Raw genomic sequence first — 18,104 nt, 5'->3', positions numbered from 1 at the left:
TAAGTCTATGGACTCACCCGTAAACGCGGCACAACCGTGAGCCATTAATCCCGATGAAACGCACAAACATCCACTTATAATTAGCGCAAACTTAACCAGAAACGATAACATCCACTTACAATTAACCAAGACCAGGCGGTCCCTGGTTGATCCTGTCAGTAGTCATATGCTTGTCTCAAAGATTAAGCCATGCATGTCTCAGTGCATGCCGAATTAAAGTGAAACCGCGATTGGCTCATTAAATCAGTTATGGTTCATTAGATTGTACCCACATTTACTTGGATAACTGTGGTAATTCTAGAGCTAATACATGCAAAACAGAGCTAATACATGCAACATACATGCGAACTTAACCAGAAACGGCAATCACAAGACTCTCGCACGCGCGAGAGCAACCTCCCGAGATGACCAGCGAATCTCCTGGTTACGCGAGTCCTAAAAGGCGCAAACCTCGGAGGCGCCCGGCGCCACGGCGCGATCACGTGATGCTCACGAAGAGCTCACCTCACCACGCACCATCATCAACGCGGACCGTTTTCCCCTCGCGATTCGCTACAATACGGCACGGTTAAACAAACGACGATTACGAAATTACACGCAACAAAATTACACGCAACGAGATTACACGCAACGAACTTACACGCACGCTGACTGTCGGCGACCGCACGTTCGAATCCCCGAGACGGGCACTCACGATCACTTTCCCGTACAGGCCCTTCCGCGGTATGGTACTCGGTATTATTTCAGCTTCGGCGGATTTCATCTATTCTCGCGGCACAGCGCGACTCCCGGGAGGGCCTTAGTATTACAACGACTTTACTTTGGGGGAGGCTGAGCAGTGGCCTTACAATTTAGCGCTCGTTCTGGCAGTTCGTCGTTCGGCTCGCAGGGCTGGATGGTACCTCGATGGCGGCTCGCACGACAGTGGCGTTCCTTCGGCCCGGCGGGACCACGCTGAGCCCGCGCGCGCGCGCGCCGGTGTCCCTAGCCCTATCAGGTGCTGCGCCCTGGCACGCTACCGATCCTCCTAGGCGATCGTCGCGCCTTACTAGGGCGCCCCTTGTCGCTGCTCCCATCCGCCGGCGGTAGATTCAAAACCCGCCTACGTGAGACCGGCTGTCCAGGCCGCGACTCATAGCCCGGTTTCTCGACGGCCAGGCTGGCCGGGCCATGGTTCGTCGACCGGTGGCGGTATACCGGTGGTGGCCCCGTTCCTCGACGGGGACCTTTATCGGGGCGTCCCCCTTTTCGGGTCCTCCGTATTCGGGCTGCAGTGCTCTAGTGTGGCTGATGATGTGCCTTGACAGGCCAGCTGATGTTAGCTGTGGGCTCCAGCGTGACCCGCCCGTCGACCGTCCGCCCTCGGAAGCTTCCGGCTGTCCACCTGCAAGTCCTTCGGTGCGGCATACGCCGTTACAAAGCTCCGTGACCCTGGCCATCTGCTCCGCGCTCCCTCGATACCTGTAATTTTCGCCAAAAGATCTTAATCCTAACCTAAAACGCTCGCTCTCCGCCCGCCCCGGGCGGAGGCACCATCCCTGACGCCTCCCTCGGCCGAGCTCCCATCTGGGGTGAGGGACGTGACATTTGTCACGTCCCAATATATATCTATTTATTAATTGTTTAATTGGAAATTAACCGTAGTTTTATTATGTGGCCAAAACTAGTACTTATTGTGGCGAAAACTGGTGTTTTGGTGGCCAAAAACGGTGAAATCGGAACTTATGATATAATTTTTATTTTTGAAACATTTATTTAAGTTTATTTGTTTGCCGATCTTAAGTTTCTTATCTAAAAGATTCTTAAGAATATCTTAAAGTAGTTAAAAGCGTTACATAATAAAAAGAATTTAATTAAAACGCATTTATTTTGTCAAAAATCTTCAAAGTGGCCACTAATGGTGCACTGACCCTACCGTCTCTTAGATTTACTAAAGCTGCTGTTCACGTTGTTGCTGTGGAAGCGGATGTTAAAACGCATGTTAAAGATATGTTGAGGCAGGACATCATACCGTCTACATCGTAAACTTTATACAGTTCCTAAGTCCCTTGATTGCGTCATAAAGAGGGGGAAAGATAGACTTGATTGTTTCAAGCAGACTAATTTAATTTATAAAATTAACTGCGGAAATTGCGATGTCACGTACATTGGCCAAACCAAAAGACATCTCGAAACACGCATTAAAGAGCATAGAGCGGATATTAAGAAGCATGTCAGCAACCATTCCGTTGTCAGTAATCATCGTACCTCTTTTGATCACGAATTCGAATGGCATAAAACAGAGATATTACATTGCGAAAAACAAATTAGAAAACGCGAGATCGCAAAAATGTTTTTCAAAAAACAAAATAACAACACAATCAACCTACAGAAAGACACGGATAATTTGACCGGGGCATATGATATAATAATAAAAAACATTTAACGCCGATCGTGATCAGTGTGCCTTTGTCACCCGTGGACTGCTGACATGCTTTTCCCACGTTTACCACAGTTTTTACATATGACGCGCAAACTTGTAAGTTACTTAAACTTGTCAATTTATATTTTATTTTTTTTCTTTTTATATTGTTTCATCATTTTTTAGTTCTGTCAATTTTTATTTTATATTTTTCTTGTTATATTTTTTTATCATTTTAGTTCTTGACTTTTGCATTGTTGGCACAATGCCAGGACTGAATTGTTTGCAAGCGATGTAATTTGAACACTTGATAAGGACCGAAAGTGACGGTCGAAACGTCGTGAGATAATTAAAGAATTTCTATATTGCCAGTCAGTGTCTGTTTAAAGTTGTACGAGAAAAGGAAAGAGAGAGAGAATGTGTTGTTCTTTTTTGCGGCCATCAGTGGCGGTTGTAATTTGATAGGTCAAGCCGCGCATTCTACGTAGTTCGGTGAAGAAGCGCGCGAGCGGTGCCGACAACGTTGCGTCCCAGGCGGCGAGGCGCGTGTTTACCGCGCATGCTTGAGCATGTTGGGAAAGGCGCGCAGCCCGGGCGAGCGAGCATTCGTCTCCCAGATATCGTGCGTGATACATCGTGATACATAAGTTAGAGTCAAACCAGTAATTGCGTCATCTTTTCTCAGTTAAGTAGTGAGGTAGCCGAGATCTGCCTCTTCGTGTTCAGTAGAATATAATTGTTCACCATATAAGAATCAACGAGATATAAGGACAACTAAAATCGTCGCCAAGAGGAAGCCAGTGAGATACGTCCCGGCGAGCCATACCGGTACGTGGAAATCTAAAGGAAGGAAGCCATTTTCTGGAACGTTCGAGAAAGCCTTTCCGTGCTTGATACTAAAAGTCATCGAGGAACTCAGATATACTCAAGGTTAAACGTATCGAGAAACTCAGATATACTCAAGGTTAAACTCATCAATTCCAAGGTAACCGTTTGAGCACGAGCGTTAGAATTTCACCTAACGTTACTCAAGGGATCCGCAAGGGATAATTAAACCCCTGACGGTTACAAATTTGCAACTTGCTAAATTCAGAGAGCAAGTTAACTCATTTGAAGTGTAAATTTATTTTGAGTCAATTGTATAATACTGAGCTCAGTCTAAAAGTCCATTAATTACTTAATTCGTTGGTTGCAACCATTTTATTTACAAGGAAAAAACTTTATTTCTTTCTTTTGTGCGATTGTTTCATTATAATTGATTATGCAATATCTTTTATCGTTTATTACGTTAATTTGCGAACATTGTTTCACTTGTATTACGTACTAAATGAGAATGCGTTCTTTGCGAAATATATAAATCGTTTCTTGCGTTGTAATAAAACTATCGAGTAATCGTTTCCATGCGTTGCTATAAAAGTTCTTACTCAATTACTTTATAATTATTCCACTCAGTATTTTGCGAATTCTTAATTATTGAATGTGATATTCTTGCCAAGGTGAATTAATGTGTCAATCAAAAATTGAAGGCTTATGAATATGAGAAATTGAGAAATTCTTATAGTTTATTTTCTTTTACTAAATACATGATTTTGCTGAAAAAATGAGTCGTTTGTTCAAGAACCATTAGTCTATATCATAAATCGTAAAAGGCCGATTAAGATTATTTAATACTAAAACTCAAAGATTGATACATTATTTCAATAACTGTTTAAGTTATGTTTGCATTGAATTTTTATGTTCTAAATGATTTGCGTGAATAATTGAATAATCCTTTCTTGATATTACGTGATTTGTTTTACTTTGACTACGTCAAGAGAAATTATGAGCTTACATATTATTACCATTCCTTTTATAACGAACCTGATTACAGAACAAAGAGATGCATCAGTGAATGCAAATCTATTTTGTCATAATTTAAAAGAAAGGACTGTTCTACGATAACCATTTATGTGTTCTTTTGTGCATTTATATTACTCATATTGTATTTTATATTACCAATGTATAATTTTGTTCACGAATACTGAGAAGGTTTTAGGGCAGTTTCCTTTCCCCCATGCAACAAATGTTGGTATTCTTTGTATAGGTCTGCTCAATATAGAATTTTCTAAATTACATAAATTACAAAACGCAATCTCTCTCTCAATAAACGGATCCTTTTTATTTGTTCCTTCCTCATCTAATTCTCGAGTTCAGACTTGTGCGCGAGCTTGTGCAAACAGTGTCAATTATTACTACTCCTTTTTATCATATTTACTGGCGAAGAAAAGGTTTCCTTATTTGTTATCTGTGATTGTCTTTTGTATTTTAGATATAAGGCAAATTGATGAAAATACTTTTATAACAAATTTAACTAACATTATTTTATTTATAAAAAATACTTGTTTTCTGCAAATTATATCTTTATCATAAATTATTTTTATATAATTATATCAAAGATTTTTAATTAAATATCTGTAATTTGCTATGTATAAATAAATTTATATTTATACATTTAAATATTATATTAAACGAATATTTAATCGAACATTTAATCAAACATTTAATTTATTATAGTTAAACATGGCCAGATATTGTCAGACCTTAAGGCCTATCTTTTGGATCGTAGGATCGAATATGTTACGAGGGACGGCAAGTTTAAGAGCCGTAGGGTGACCTCTGGTGTTCCTCAGGGTTCCGAATGAGGCCCACTATTGTGGAACCTAGCGTTTGACAGCATCTTTTGTATTCTCGTTCTCGAGGAATGCACAATTATTTGCTACGCGGACAATACTATGATCATCGTCACGGCCAACGGTGTAGTCCGGGTCTTTGAGAAGGCCAATAAGTTTGTGCGGCGGGTTGTCGAGCGAATTCGCGCTTTGGGTTTGAAGATATCCGAATCCAAGACGGAGGTAGTACTTTTTGGTGCTGGTGCCGGTGGTGAACTTGGCCGCACTGTCAGAGTGGGTCGGTCGGACATTGCTCCGAAGGACCGTATGAAGTGTTTGGGTGTCATTATTGACAACACAGGCACACAAAAAATAAAAAATGTCTTGGCCGAGACACTACACTAATGTATTTCCATGTATTTTGACCCGCTGAATCCGAATCCGAAGTCAGAATTGTCAGATTGGCTCTTAGTTCCGAGCAAACCTCAAAACTCAACAAAACGAACATGTTTTTTGAGGTTTGCTCGGAACTGAGAACCAAACTGACAATTCTGACTTCGGATTTGGATTCAGCGGGTCAAAATACATAGGAATATACTAGTCTGGTATACAGGTTAGGTATACAGGCTTTAAAAAAAAGTGGGTTGGCCTGTATACCAGACTAATATATTTCTATGTATTTGAAAAAACTTTTTTATATTGCGTATGTCATTTTGAAGGATGCGAATTTGCTCTCCCAGATTTTCTTTCAGGTCTCGTGTTTTACAGTTTCTCGAAGCGGAATAGCACTATAAAAGATACTAAACGACGGCAAAATTCAGACTGGAATCGATATTGGCTTTCTGTCTTATTATATAGTTTATTTTGGTAAGTACATTAATACGTATGTAACATTAAATCTTTAAAACTTTTATTCTGCATATTTTCTTGTCAGTCTTCAGTGTGTACATTGTGAAACACATAACAACTTCGTAAAACTCGTATCCTACTGTAATATTGTACATCTTTTACAATAATGGCATTTAGAAATCTTCTACGTTGTTACGTTTGCGATGGAAGATTCGTGCCCCGTATGATGACTCGAATTGATGAAGATAATAATGCTGCCAAAAGAGAAATTGCTATCATTCGACGAGATGGTTTCCAAAGACCAGCGTTAGAAGTAACTTGTATGACAAAAATATGTACCAACTGCAATCAATCAATTTGTGACGAGATTGTTGCTATGGAGGAAGATCCTGCCTGTTTAAGATTAAATGTGTTAACACAGACACGAAGTAGCACTTGTATTATATGTGATAGAACTGATAATTTGAATAGATTATCAGTTAAATGTAAAGTAGATGTTTTCATTTCACACAATATTTTTATCCCAGAAAACGTAAGATCTTGTCAACATCATTTGAACGACGATGGTGTGCTTCTCGAGCCGCTTGTACAAGGTTTACATTTCATCAACAGGCACTATGTAATCAGAGGTTATTATCTTCAAGCTTTTTTGCAAGAACTTCGTGGCGTGGCAAATCAAACAAAAATATTGGATGAAGATAATCTGTAACGGCCTGACTTTATTGAACGCGGACTAGCGTGCGGGATCGGGAGTTCGATGAAAGGCCCAGAGACAATAATCAATTTAGGTTGTACATGCAGTAGTTTATTCAGCTTAGCTTATTATATACACGAAATGTTAGCGTGGTATTTGATATAGCGCAGGGACGGGCAGAACGCGATATATACAACGAAAGGGGTAGTGCGGGTGCACTCGATAACGAACGCGGTAGCACACTATTCGACGGACTCGGTATACACGAAGAGGGATGTTAGCGCGGTATTTGATATAGCGCAGGGACGGGCAGAACGCGATATATACAACAAAGGGGTAGTGCGGGTGCACTTGATAACGAACGCGGTATCGCTATTCGACAGGCTCGGTATATTACATAGACGGACTCGGTACATTACAGGTAGTGCGTGCGCACTGGCAAACGGCGCGGTATTACGATCATTGACGGACTCGGTATATTACATATTACATAGGCGGACGCGGTATATTACAGGTAGTGCATGTGCACTTGATAACGACGCGGTATTAAGATACTGGACGGACTCGGTATATTACCGGTAATGCCTGTACGCTTGCGGACGCCGCGGTATTGCGATAATAGTCGTATGCGTGCGGGAACGCGTAGCGTAGGATGGAGGATTTCCGGGGCCCCGGGGCGGCGGCAGCGAGAGCCCTCGTTGCGAGGCCGAGCGCGCTCGACCCCGCGTAACCGTGCCTTCGGGGTTAGTTTCTGAGGGAGTGCGGGAACACCTGAGAGCCCTCAGTCGAGGCTCGGAGCACCGGACCTCGTTGGCGTGTTCCCTAGGAGTCGAGATAGTTTCGTCTGGAAGTAGCGGTACGCTGGATCTTTAGACGAAGTCTCTTTCTCTCGTCGGAGCGGCGGTTTATATACCCGCCCGGCGCGGCGGGTTCGCTAGGAGCGCCGATCGTCGCGCTGTGGTGGGGCGGCGCGGCGCCGCGCTCGTCCTCGGTGCGGCTCGGCTTCCGTCGTCGCTCGTCGGGAGGCACCGGTGCCGCGCTTGGCCCGCGCACACGGTGTGTTTTGAATTAATCTTAAAATGTGGGCGCACCGCGCCCTGATCTTCGCCCGACTGGTCGTCGGTCGGGCGGCATCCGGCGGTTGTTAGCCGGGAACGATGCTTAGCGCACGGGGTGCATCGTTACAAATCTTTCGGATAATGAATTTCAATGTCTGTATCCTATAAACAAACAACAATTCCAAGAATTGTTCACGTTTTGTGATGCAGTTCCTTGTCCTGGTGGTAATAGATATGTATATAAAAAGGACCTTCTTATGTTCTTATGTAAAATTCGTCATGGTTTGTCAGATGAGTTTCTCAAAGTTATGTTTCATTACTCGAGTAGGCAGGCAACAAGTATGGCTGTTGAGACAGTGCAAAAATCTTTAATGATTCGTTTTGTACCACAGAATATAGGATTTGACGCTATAACGAGACAAGATTATATCGATAGACATGTAACCGATTTTGCCAATCAGTTGCATAATTCGGAACCACAAACTCCTAGAGTAATTACATGCATTGATGGTACGTACATATATATACAGAAAAGTAGTTATTTCAGAGCTCTTCGACAGTCATATTGCGTTCACAAAGGTCGACACTTAATCAAACCAGTATTGATAGTTGCTCCTGATGGTTATATTTTAGATATACAGGGGCCGTACTTCTCTGACAGTCGCAATAATGACGCTGCGATACTGCAAAATAAATTTGATAGAGACGCCGAAAGGATGTTAAGATGGTTCCAAGAAGATGATATTGTCATACTTGATAGAGGTTATAGGGATGCAATTGAACTTCTGAGGCGTTTGGGCATCACATGGAAGATGCCAGCACTTCTTCCACGAAATGAGGCCCAACTCACGACAGAAGATGCAAATGACTCCCGTCTTGTCACAAAACAAAGGTGGATTGTAGAAGCCAGAAACGGACACTTAAAGCTAATATTCAAATTCCTACAGCAAACAGTACCGATGCATCTGTTCCTAATATTGGTGATTTTTGTAAAATAGCAGGTATCATAAATAGATATCATCCCACTATCCATATGGAAGGAGCTGACGTAGAAAGAGCTAATCGTATGCTCGAAAAAGCGAGAGAACCGAACGTTGTACAAACTCTTGTTGAGGTTCAAAATCTGAGAACCAAAAACGCTCAACGATTGGTACCAATAAATGAGGGGCAGTTAATAGACTTTCCAATGCTAGACATTGAATACCTTAAGAATTTAACGGTTGGTGTTTATCAAATAAAACTAGCACCCTCATACATTCAGGACAACGTACAACGAAACAACGATAAGCAATTCCAAATCGACATGTTACGTGATGCAAACCGTCTTCCACAGCCAGGATTACTGAAAGTGAGAATTTATTCTAGGTTTCGTAATGCGACGAAATATCAACTTTGGATTTCATATAAATCCATCGATGCTAATGAGATAGACGATGGTATGGACGAAAACATAGACGAGGAGCTGTCACCAATATTAGGATATTATTGTACCTACAAGTCTGGTACTCATACACTGGGTACTTGTGCTCACATATGTAGCGTTTTGTGGTATTTGGGTTATGCTAGAAACGAAGAGCACATAAAATATCCGTCAACTACACTAATTCAAACCGTCGCTGATGCAGGCAACCGACCACTTCCAAGGAATAAACACCTGCCTTAATTAGAAGTTCCACACGCGCGCCCGCGCGGGCGCGCATACGCACACACACACACACCCATACACACACACACACACACACACACACACACACGTGAGAGGCTAGGGGATTACTCACTTTAAACCAACACCCCAAAGGGATCAGCTTCCTGCTACGTCCACGTCGTTGATCCTGGGTTACGCCGAGAGCAGGGCACACACATACACACACACACACACACACACACACACACACACACACAACCACCGACCCACACACATACGCACACACCTGCATGCGCGCGAGCGCACACGAATACACATGCAATTCGTATACATACTGCAACCCGATTTCCCTCGGTCTCGCTGGCCGAGGGAGCGCGGCTACAAATTAATCCGCGGACCACCGGACGGTAGCTCGAAGGGGATAACGAAGTCACTTCTCTCACCGAAATTCCCGTATCTTAGATCTTGGGCGATACCATATGATTGGGCGCCAGGTGCGATTATAGACGCGCACCACGTCTCGATAACGTTCTCCTCCTTAATCTCGCCACAAGCTCAGGGCGTAGCTCCGCGTGAAAGGGATGCAGGTGGAGAAGGGGCGTAACGCAAGCAACACAGAAATAAAGCCGGACGATAAACAATATGAATTTGATATATTTCCTCCAATAAACACAAACGTATAAATCGTATCAGGAATCCAAGGCCGGATCCCGCTCAAATGGCCGGTATTACCGCGGCACTCAGGTCGGCCGTCACCGCACGCGCGAAGTGCGTAATGGTCACGCTCGCGAAGCTCTCAATACCACGCACGACCCCGCGGTAACGTCAATCTGCCCACGTCTCAATCTCCGGATCCCGCACGCTCGGCGATTCTTACACGCCCGACGCAAAATTCTCACCCGCACGACACAATGTATGCAACGCCTGCATAGCGTGCTCGCGAGACTTCCATGCGAGCAAACGCGACGATATTTGCCCGCACGCACGGCGCAAGATATCCGCGAGGCCCGCAATGCACCCCGACGCACCCCAAGGTGCCCGGCGCGGTCCCTCCCGACACGCACACGGGGCTTCCGTACGCGAAACGCGACAATAACGCGACAACGATACGCAAAAGGAGCCCGGCGCGGTCCCTCCCGACACGCACACGGGACTTCCGTACGCGACACGCGACAATATACCGTAATTCACAACTCTAAACGCACTATTTACAAGACGCACACGACGCTATACGCGAATTGACTGCCGATCCCACGCAAGTTCTCGAGTAGGGCTTTTCTTGTTTCTGGCTGCGATCTCGGCCGGCCACGTGCCCGCGATCCCGACAAGCAGCCGCGATAATCTTTCCGGCATCCCCACCGGCGGGAGCCGGTAGCTAAGTACGACACGTAATCCGGCCGATTCACACGGTAATCTACTCGATATGCGCCTTTCCGGCACCGTGTCGCGACCGAGATCGAGCCCTCAAAGAATAGGCAGCACCGGAGGGGAGATCTTACAATTGGCTGCTTGCTGCTGCTCGGCGGTGTCGGGGCGCTCCTCCAAGGGTGGCTCCTCGTCCGCGGCTAGATCGACAGTGAGGAGCGGCCGGCTCGGCGGGACCACGCCGGACCCCCGCACTTGCGCCCTCAAGCTCGCAGTTCTTCCGCCCCGCCGATTGGTTGTGTGCGTCGCCCTGTTCGCGACGTTGCAGACGATTTTCGCCATTTTCCCGCGGCACATTTGATTCGGCTGCTGGTTGTGCGCGGGCCCCTCGCGGTTCTCCGCCCGGCTGATCAGACCGTGGCGGCGCCGCTCGGCCCTTGGGGCGCCGTCGGGTGAGTGTGTGGGTCGTCCACCCGCGCTGCAGTCGCGGTGGCGCACCCGTGTTCCTGCCGCGGCGGGGCCGTGTTATGCTGGGCGAGGCATTCCCGGCGCTTTTCCAGCGGCAGGTCCCGGTGGCCCGCCCGTCGGCCGACCACTCCGTCGTGCGTCCTCCGAGCGCCTGCTTGTCCCTCGTCGCGACTATTGCCGTTACAACAGGTCGTGATCCCACGCTCCGGCACCACCTGTCATCCCTACGGAATGTTTCTTAAAAAAGGTTAGTTAACGCGGGTAGCCCTTCCTCGACCCGAGTCGAGGCGCCATCCCTGACCTTCCCCTCGGCCGAGCTATCGCCTGGGCGGCGGGCGCGACAAATGTCACGTCACAATACATACGCTAAAACATCTATTTTCTCAATGTTTGGAGTCGAATATCTCAAAAACTAGCTATTATTGGTCTTCCAGCCCTATGAGACATTTGATCAGGACAACATTAACTACATCATATTCAAATTTCAGCCAAATCGACTGGGAGCCATTTCGCAGCCTTTTTGTGCGAGGTCCAAAACCGCAAATATTATTTAAACATTATTTAAACAAAAATACGTTTTAATAAGAATCAAATTAAAACCAAATTTGGGTTAAAGCCGCAATTGAATCGAGTAAAAGTCGCATACAGAACACATTAATTTTTTATTAAAGTCTTATATATAAATATTCTGCATCATGTATGGTTCTGGATCATATATATAATCCACATAAGTTATCTTATTAAATACAAATTAAAACCATATTTGATTCGAAGTGTTATATGATCCACATAAGTGATCTAATTAAATTTTAATTAAAGCCCTATTTTATTGTGGATCATATTTAATTTACATAACTGATTTTAATAAGTGCAAATTAAAACTGTATTTAAACAAATATAATTTTAATATAAAATCTGGATTTAATTTGAATTTTCCCCAAATTAAATATGATTTAATATGATTTTAGTTAGATTCATATTAGATCGTTTTCGCGGGTCCACGAAACGAACACTTTTTTTTTAGGTTTGCTCGAAACTGAGAGCCAATCTGACAATTCTGACTTCGGATTCGGATTCAGCGGGTCAAAATACATGGGAATACACTAGTGTAGTGTCTCGGCCAAGACACTTTTTATTTTTTGTGTGCCTGTGCAATCAATGGTTATTCAGGTATCATTTTCGGTACGTGGCTGACAAGGTGGGCAAGGTTTCGCGTGCGCTTGGTTGCTTGCTGCCCAACTTGCGGGACCCAGTCGAAAACAAGCGTCGACTTTATTATAGTGTGTTACTCTCCGTTATGACTTACGAGGCTCCGGTTTGGAGCGACGAGTTCTCGGTCTTTCGAGAGAAGCGCTCTCTTTTACAAGCGCAGAAAACGGCATTACGCGTAATCACGGCATATAGAACCGTGTCTATGGATGCGGTTATATTGCTGGCTTGAGTCCCACCGCTCGATCTGCTAGCTGCGTCCTATAAAGACTTTCGAGAGGATACGCGCTTTAAAGCGGAAACCTGCATGGACCTTGAAGAATGTCAACGACAACAGGAGCGACGAAGGTATACGTCTGCGACGCCGTTGGAGGCGTTGGCTCAGGGATGTATGCGTCTTTGGCAAGAGAATACGTTTGGCCCCACTTGGACCTGTGGATCGACCGCGTGCATGGCGGCCTCAAATTTCACATGACCCAGTTGCTTACGGGTCATGGATGTTTTGGATCTTACTTGTTCCGGATTAGTCCGAGTTATGCTCCAGAAGAAGGATGCTGAGAGGCGCCGGAAGGCCGAGGAAGCGGAGGTACGAAATCTTGCCTCCCAATTCATGCTGGAGGACGCTGCATCGGAGGACGACGCCTAGGGATCTTTCTACGGTGTATTTGGATGCTCTTCGAGCATGGCGTAGTCAGGACTCCCATGCTTCGCATGGTGTGAGTCTCGGGGATGCCGTTTCGGATATTTTCGGATCGGACCGATGATCCGTCCTTGTGTGTTACAGGTCGGAATGATGACCTGTTTTGCGGTTCGCCTTGCAAACACATTCGCGACGCAGATCGATGAGAGGCCCGTGAGATGTAGCCCGCATTGCATCTCGCGGGCTCTCGAGATCGATCGATTGGCGCGTTACCGGACGCACCAATTGATTTGTCCGATATGTGTTTTGCGGGCGATCCGCGTTTGTATGTCTCCAACACCGTTATGGGACCATTACGCGCGTGAATTACGGGGGAAGGGCGCGATAACGCGCGTAGACTGCCCACGCCACAGTAGTAGTGCTTGGCGTCCCTGTGGCTTGGGCGTACAGTCACGGTAGACTATGCAAGGGGAGTTTTTAGTGGAGCCCCACATAACCCCGGGTGACCAGCCCCCGGGGTATGCGGCGTATAAGTCTCTCTTCTCGGGGGAGGCTTCACGCATTGGACATTTTCTTCTCCTTTCGTATAAAAAAACTGTTCCCCAATTTATAATATTCCATTAAAAAATGTTATTTAATAATAAAAATAAGTAAAGATGCAATTAAAAAATAAAAAATATTCAAATTTTCTCTTTATCTATAAATCAAAATTTCAGAATTGCTGTCTATATCAAATTTTTTGATAGCCATCGGTAGAGCCTATCTTATTTAAAAAAATTATTTTTGAAAAAAAATGAAGAAAAAGTTTCTTAAAAAATTGCAGTTATTAAAATCTCATCTTCATCAATGGCTTAAAAATTTTGAAACTAATTCTAAAATTTGATATTTATTTGAAAAAATCAAAATGGTCGCATTAAAAAAAAATATTTTTTACTTAAATTCTAAAAAAACAGTCGTATTGTCCATTAAAAACATTTTTTATATTTTCTTCAAAAAATACAGTAAAAAACAAAAAAAAGAAAGATTATTTCATATTTTACAATATCTTTTTTTCTTTCTAAAGTTACAGGCATTTGAAGTTTTAAACTGCATTTTTTTGAAGAAATCTATAACTTAAGTATGGGTAAAAATAAAAATCTAAAAAAAATTATGGACGCTAATTTTATTTAGTATAAAAACACAAAAAAATTTTTGTTAAATCAAAAATGGTCGAGAAAAATCCTCGGTGATTTGGCATGAAATGCCCCAGATATATGGTTATATCTAAACAGATACAGTCAGATCTGAACTGTTTCGATGAAATTCAATCACAGATATGGTTCGATCTGAGCAGATATGGTCAGATATCTGAGCATATCTGACCAGATAAAATTTGATTTGCTGAGATATAATTTGATCTGGTCAGATCTAATTCTTTTTCCCGGGATCTCTTTGTTCTTTGCTTTGTTTCCTCTTCTCTATCTTGTCGAACCAAGCCTTCGCCTTTTCTCCCTCCCTTTCCACTTTCTCTAATATACTCCTCTATCGCCGAAAAATGTTCTCCTCCCTTCCTCCTAACTCGAGCTCACCCTGCCTTTTACTGCTCTTTCCGGCAAGTCCTCCCAGCACATCCTTGCCACCTCGCTTCCCCCTCCTTCTTCCATTCTTTTGTCAAATCCCCACGCCCGTCTTCCAGCCCTACCTCCTAACTTTTCCCTCTGCAACTCTTCCCTTATAAATAACCCGTGTCCTCCCGTCTACTCTAAGCTCATTTCAAATATTTTTTTTCTAATCTATCTATCCACTCCCTCTTTTCCCAGCTCCAACACTTCCGCCCCATACCTCAACACCGTTCACACTAGCTTATCGAACAGCCACAGTCTTCTTTCCCAATTCTTGCCAAACCTCCTTTTTCCCATCCCTTATATTTGCCCTATTACTGAAGCCACCTTTCTAACCCTTTCTTTTATGTGCGCCTCTTGTCCACCGTTTTTTGACGGTGGTATATATCCTAAGTACCGAAACTCCTTCACTTCCTCCACTCTCTTTTCTTGTCTCCTCCGATATCTTTTTCCAATCCTTCCTCCTCCCTTTCTAAATCTTATAATCTTAGTTTTCTCTACATTTAATTCCGGTCTTTTCCTGTCCAAATAATTCTCAAATCTTCCCATCATCTCATCCTTCCTCTCTGCCATTAATAATAAGTCACCCGCGTACTCTAGAGCATACCCTTCTTTCACCTAGCTTAGTTTTCTCCACTTGACCTTTTCCATCTCTTTTTTCAAGTCCGCTATCTAAATGATAAATAGCAGCGGGCTCAACGGACACCCTTGCCTTGCCCCTCTTGCCGTCCAAAAACATTCTCCTAGATCCTTCCCTATTCTGACCTTAATTCTTGTCTTTCCTCAATACCTTTTGGATCCTCTTTATTAACCCTTTCCTGATTCCTTGCTCCCTCATTGCCTCAATCAAAACCCTCCTGTCTATCGAGTCGAATGCCACTTTAAGATCCACAAACATCGCCACCAGCTTTTTTTCCTTCCTTCCCAATTGTCTGTTGACCAGATAATTAAGTTGATAGTTAATTACCAAAAATATTATTTTTTGCAATAATTTCTTTACAGATAATTAAGTACATAGATGTTATCCACTGTCCCCCATCCTATTTCTAAATCCTGTCTAGTTTGGTGGGATAATTCTCTTTCTTTCCACTTTCTCTCTTAACCTCTCTGTCAGCACTGCCACATACACCTTATACAGGGTAGATAATGTGACATTTCTAATCCTCCACTCTCTCTCCCTTTCTCTTTTTCATTATAGGTATGATCATCCCCTCTTCCAGTTCTCCGGTCAACCTTCTCCCTTCCAAACCTTGTTACAAAAATCTACTGTTGCTCTAATCCACTCCTCCAACTCTTCTCCATGTTTCTACACTTTACTCGGAATTTCATCAATCCCTGCTGCCTTCTCCTTTTTCAATTTTCTTATAATTTTTTCTACTTCCTCCTTACTTATTTCTTTCTTCCCTTTCTCTCCTTTCCACTTTTCCTTTTTTCCTCCTTTAGTAAATCTATTTTTCACTCCTGCCAGGAGACTCGTGAAGTGCTCTTTCTACTCCCCCATTCCTATTCCTTTGTTTACCTTCCTGCGTCTCTTTCTCTCCTTATTTACAATTTCCTATACTTTATTCACCTTTCTGGCTTTTGCCGCCCTTCTTTCCTGCCTCCTTTCCTCCTTTTTCCTCCCACATACTCTTGCTTCCTTCTTCTATACTTCTCCCCATTCCCTCCTCTACGTCTCCAATTCCTTAGTTCCCTTTTTTACTTTTTTCTTCTTCTCTAAACACGCCTCATCCCACCATCCCACTTTCCTCTTTTTCCCCTTTCCTAATTCACCTTCCATTTCATTAATTGCCTTCTTCAGCTTTTCCTCCATTTCTTCCCATTCCTCTTCTACCTCTCTCTCCCCTAATTCTACCTTATCCAATTTTTGCCTGAACTTACGCTTCCTCTCTTCATTCTAAACCTTTCTCCAACTCCTTCCTCTTCTCCTACATCCTTTCCCTCTCTTGTATACCTCTTTTAATCATACCTCCACTGGCTGATAGTCGGAATCCACTGTCTCATATCCTTATCTCTTTACCCTATCTTTTACTTCCTCTTCTTCTATTATATAGTCTATGACTGTGTACTCCTTCCCTTCCTTTACCCCTTTCTTCCCCCATAGGTAATCTCTTCCTCCTCTTCCTTTATGTTTCCGTGAAGATGCACCATCTTCTTCCAAGGAAGTTCCGGGAAGTTCACTATAAGCTTATTCTCCCTATTAATATTCCTGTCCTTTGACCTCCTCTTTCCTAATTCCTCCACCCCATCCTCACCTAGCTCTTTTTTCCCTTACTTGCCCCCCATCTTGCATTAAAATCTCTCTCTATCAATGTTCTAACTCCAACCTCCTTAGCCTCTATCCATTTCTCCAAAACCCTCAAAGCTTTCTCTATGCCCTCCTCTGCATAGACTCCCATTATTCTCCATCTCTCTTCCTTCTGTCTTACTCTATCTATCATTATTTTTTTTTCAACCCCCGTCTATCTTTTCTTTTTTTTACCAGCTTCTTCATTATTCCCATTATCATTCCTCTACAGCTTTTCCCTTCTTGTTCTTTCTCCTTGCTGCTTGTATTCCCCATTCATACCTATCTGGTAACCTCTCCTTTACTCTTTTCTATCCTGTACCGTCTAAGTTTCCATTAGTGTCATCACATCTTATTTTTTTAATCCTGTCCAAAAATCCTTATCCTTATATTTTCCAATCCTACCACATTCCAGAAGGTAACGTTCCACTACTTTCCCTCCCTTTTATCTTCTCTTTTCCTCCCTCCTTTCCCCCTCTCCTCTCTTTCTCTACTTCTACTGTGCTTCCCCTTTCATCCCCCTCTTCTCCCCTCTAAACTTCTATTCTCTTATTCCCTCTATTATCCTTAAGTATCTCCTCTTCCTCATCCCATTCCAGCATTGTTCATCTATTCATAACCTCCCAAGTACTAGCTTCACCTTTTTTCCCCGTTTTCTCTTCCCAGCTCGCAATCTTCTCCAGCCTCCATTTCATTTTATTCTCTTTCAATGTCCAGTCTTCCATAATCTTCTTCTTCCTGCCTTTCAAATTTCACTTTCCTTCCAGAATTTCCCTCTTTGCTTCTAATCTTTTGTCTTCACCAAAACCATCTCTCTACCCTTTTCCCCATCACTCTTTTAACCTCCTCTATATTTACCTCATCGGCCTCACCCCTATGACCCTAATATTTTTCTTACCGCCTTCCTTTCTTTACCTCTAAACCTTTCATTATTACAGTCTTTCTCCTCTCTTCACCGTTCTCCATTCTTCTTTCCAGCTTCCTTATCTTGTCCTTATCTCTTCCCCCTCTCCGTCTTTCCCTACTTTACTCTCTCTCCCCCTACTCTTTTCCAACTCCTTCACTTTCATTTTTAATCTCTTAATGCAATTTAATATCTCTTCCCTCTCTTCTTCTACTTTCTTTGCTCCTCTTTAAAAAGTCTCTTCTTATCTCCTTCATTTCCTCTCTCATTATCCTCCGCTACTCTCTGAATCTCTCCTTTACTTCCTCCATCATCTGTCTATAATCCTCCTTCTA

The 18,104-nt window shown here is 43.5% G+C and overlaps 1 pseudogene; it reads right to left on the bottom strand.

Annotated features, from left to right (window-relative positions):
- Positions 1–11,002, bottom strand: part of LOC112454562 — a 16,848-nt pseudogene extending 5,846 nt beyond the window's left edge.
- Between the last annotated feature and the right edge of the window lie 7,102 nt (positions 11,003–18,104).

This window comes from Temnothorax curvispinosus, unplaced genomic scaffold (assembly GCF_003070985.1).
Source record: "Temnothorax curvispinosus isolate PA1 unplaced genomic scaffold, ASM307098v1 QBEX01000501.1, whole genome shotgun sequence".
Lineage (NCBI taxonomy): Eukaryota > Metazoa > Arthropoda > Insecta > Hymenoptera > Formicidae > Temnothorax > Temnothorax curvispinosus.
This window is presented reverse-complemented; position numbering and strand designations above follow the sequence as displayed.